The sequence below is a fragment of the Crocodylus porosus genome, unplaced genomic scaffold (assembly GCF_001723895.1).
Source record: "Crocodylus porosus isolate Cpor-Errol unplaced genomic scaffold, CroPor_comp1, whole genome shotgun sequence".
Lineage (NCBI taxonomy): Eukaryota > Metazoa > Chordata > Crocodylia > Crocodylidae > Crocodylus > Crocodylus porosus.
Window position 1 is genome coordinate 2,068,528 of NW_017728914.1, and position 4,010 is coordinate 2,072,537.

A 4,010-nucleotide genomic window follows, 5' to 3' on the forward strand; every position below is an offset into this window, starting at 1 on the left:
GGATGGCCTCTTTAATAAACTTTTCTAAGATCTTCCCCAGGATAGAAGTCAGGCTGATGGACCTATAGTTAGCCAGATCCACTTTCCTCCCTTTCTTGAAGATAGGCACCACATTGGCCTATTGTGTTATTATGCTACTGCGTAGTTAGCAGCTCGTGTACATGTACCCACTGACATCCTGATGCTGTTTAGTGAAGCTGAGGGAAGCTCAGCTGCAGAGCTGCTGTGGACAGTAAAATGAACTGCACAGGTTGCTTCTGAGGACGTTCAGAGCCATGAAAGATGTGCTAAGTTGTATAAGACCTTGATTACCTGATGGTAGGAATCCTGGTGGCTTGCTATTGGAGCAGTCCTCATCTCTTAGTCTCTGAGTGGGGTCCAAGATACCAGATCAGTCATCTGCAATTGAAACCGGGGCACACAGAGGTGAAGGAACTTACCTGAGGGCACAAAATGAGTCAGTAGCAGAGCTATTAAGGAACCTCAGGAATTCCCACACCCAGGACCCTACTGTGAGCCATGGACCTCATTGCCTGCTGGCTTTTAAGTAACCTGGTTTTATCAGGAAGTGTTGTGGCCAGTGACACATGGGGGATTTTTGCTGCATTCCTGGCTTTGGCTCCGTGTTCTAGGAGGTGAGTGCAGGGCTGTGCAGCCTGAAAGTAGTGGGAGGCTGGAGCCTGCATTCCTGATGACCTCGGTCTGCAGTTTCATCCAGCGCATAGCTTGGCAGGCTCCCTTTGTACTCTACTCCTGTTCTGGCAGGAGTTGAAGGGGTGGGTGTCATGCCTGTTGGAAAAGCTGATGGAACTAAAGGCTCTGAACCCCGTGGGGTGTGGCACAATCAGGTCAGTGCATTCAGGACCCTCTGAGCAATTGAAAATCTATTTAGCCTGCTGGTACTTGAAATGGCTCCTGGGATCTGAGGCGGGACAGAGGCCGCACTCCGGAGTTTCTCTTGCTCTGGCTCAGGTTCACCCAGGCACCTGTAGCGGTGCTGTGGCTCAGGGGTGGGGAAGACCCCCTTGGTGAACAAGTGCAGGCAGCCGTCACGCTGGCTCCTTGCTGCTGCAGCCACCACTGCCACTCCACACGCTGCCCCTGCACATTCCAGAGCGGGGCTGGCTGCCCGGCTCCAACTGAGAGGCCAGAGGAGGGCTCGGTTGTCATGGAAACCAGACTCCCTATGGAAAGGTCACATATTTGGTGCAGTTGTAATCTGGGCACCTCCAGAAATGTAACATTTTCCCCATTTTGATGCTGCTGGCTTGGTTCCCAAAGCGCTATGGAGAAAAGCTGTAATGAGAGGGTGGCTGCTGTGTGGCTGCCCTAACGCAGGCAGTGACAGGGGCATAGCTGCAGCTTCCTGGGCTGAGCTCACTTGCTCCCAGGGACAATGTTAGTACAGAGAAGCCTTCTGTGATCTATCTGTAATGTACTGGCTTTGCTTTTCCCCTCCTATGCAAGCTGCCCCAGCAGTTCTAAGGCAGACAAGGTTCTTTGGGTGCATCCAATATCTTTTATTAGACCAACTTAAAAATTTGGAAAACTTCTTTGTAACAAGCTTTCAGGCACAAACACCCTTCGTCAGGCTGAGGAAGTATGTGCAGATGGTCTGTGCTCTTCCTGGATGAAGTGGTAAAGTAGCTAGAGGCTAATACATGTACAAGAAAGCCAGTCAGTTAAAATGTAAATTAAGGTGGTCAGTGGGTGAGAAATTTAAAATGTAAATTGACTATCTCAATTTACATTTTAACTGATTGGCTTTCTTGCAGTTGTACTGGCCTCTGGCAGATTTACCACTCCATCCAAGAAGAGCACAGACCATCTGTGGGGTGTTCAACCTCCAGCCAGGCTCATGGGTCTTCCCATGAGTCTGAAAAACTGGCATCAGGGGAGTGATGGCAGCATTAATAGCAGCTCCCATGCTTCCAAATTTCTGGACCCATGAGAAGCCCTGTGGGCCAGATGACACAGCCCTACATGCTGGATAGTGTTGGCATGCTGTGGGACCAGCATGCTGGGTTAGGCTGGCATACAACCAGATCCAACATGTGGGGTTGGGTCAGTACATGGCCAGATGTGCCCTGTGGGGTCAGGTCAGCATATAGATGGACTCAGTGCAGGGACCGAAATGGTGAGTGGTTAGATCTAATGCACAAGATCAGGTTGTGCTTGTTGTTGGTCCAGTGCCTACAGCAGATCACACTCATGGACTGACCCATTTTGCCATCCCTGCGTACTACACCCAGCCTGTGAACTAGCCCCGCATCACTCATCCAGCCCACAAAGACAGAAGGTTGAACATCACTGCACTAGAGAACAGAGGACAGTACATCTACATTTACATGAGAAGGAGCTGACTGATTGTGCCCCAGAGAAAGCAGCCAGCCTGCTGGACAAATGCTATGCTAAGGGCAGAGACAGAGAGAAGAGAGGGCAAAGGTGGCTTTAAATCACCTTTCTGCCTGCCACAATGTAGAGCTCTATGAGAACTTCTTCAACCCTTGGAATAAGAGCCTAAAGGTTGCAATAATGTAAGCTCTGACTGCATATGGTTCTAAGGGCTTACAATGGCTGCAGAGTTGATTGCTGGCTCTAGCCATGGCCAAGTTGATTGATGTGGAAAACTTATACTATCTTCTTCTGGGCTGGGCACCTCCTTGCATAGAAGCTATTTGTCTTACAGTAACAGAGAATTGAACTAGTTTGTTTCTAATACCAGGCATATCACAAACACCACAAACAAGCCCAGAAATTGAATCATTGCTTACACAGATTAACTTAACTGTTAACACAGCCTGGATGAGACCAGTTCAGAGGGGGCTGTTGCTGTTGACTTTTTTCAACCATTGGGTCCTTTCCAAAGGATAGTCTGGGTGTATGAAGTTTTCACCCTTCTCTTTGCCAGGTTGCTTATTCTACTCCTCCTTCACCAAGGCAGGAAGCTCTATCATGCCTGTTCACAAGACCTACCCATTCTTGCACTCAGTCAGATCTGAAGTTCCAGAATTCTTCTCAAATGCCAAATAAAATGGAAGTTACAAAACCCCACCCCAGAAAAGCCACACTTTTCATATCTGGTTCCACTTGTTAAACAAGTTTCGTAGTGATTGATTTAACTTTGGCACCATTTCTAATTGTAGGACAAAGCAATTCTGACACCTGTCTCTAATTGTAGGGCAACATTTTGTCCTACTATAAAAACAGTACTCTGGGCAACACTTCCCCATACTGTGTGTGCGCGCGCACACACACTAATTCTTCTCAGTTGCTTTCGTTTTGAAGCCAGAAGGCATTTTATCTTGGCACCAGGTAACTGTCTACACAGAAGATTATATTTATGGCCTGAGCCGTCACAGGGTTGAAGATGAACTCAGAGCAGAAATGAAGCTATCACTTTGCCTCAGAAACAGACATCCCAGACAAGTGTGAACAGCAGCTACTAAATTTAAGCTGGAAGAAACATGGAAACCATGACTTGGACTCTGTTGACTGTTTGTATCCTACACCCACACAGCCAGTCTCTGGGGAACCACCCATCCACACCCATCCATGAAGTGCTGATCCCCTTACCACATTGTGCCTCTAAGTTAATAAAGTTTGTGATCTCCTACAAAAAAAGCCTTCTATTTTAATTAGCCATATTGGGGAGTCCTATTGTCACAGCTAGAGCTAGGGATGCCTTAGTTTTAAATGGGCCTATCCCACTCAAATCCCTATTCCAATCTAGCTTTGGTAGCAAAATAGAATGCGAGAAAACAGTTATGGTTAAGCAATTTCACCCATGTTTTAAACTTTGAAGGACTCATTCTGATGATAGGTGCTGGACTGACACCTGGGTATCCACTTCACTGGCAGTGGCGGACTCCTGTTGCAATGACAACGTGCTTGGGTGCACACAGAAGTGACAGATTAGTTCAGTTGATTTGTGTTCATACACTCTTTAATCACTATGCACAGACTGTCACTAGCACTGTGAGTTTCTGTCAAGTGGATACTAATCCACT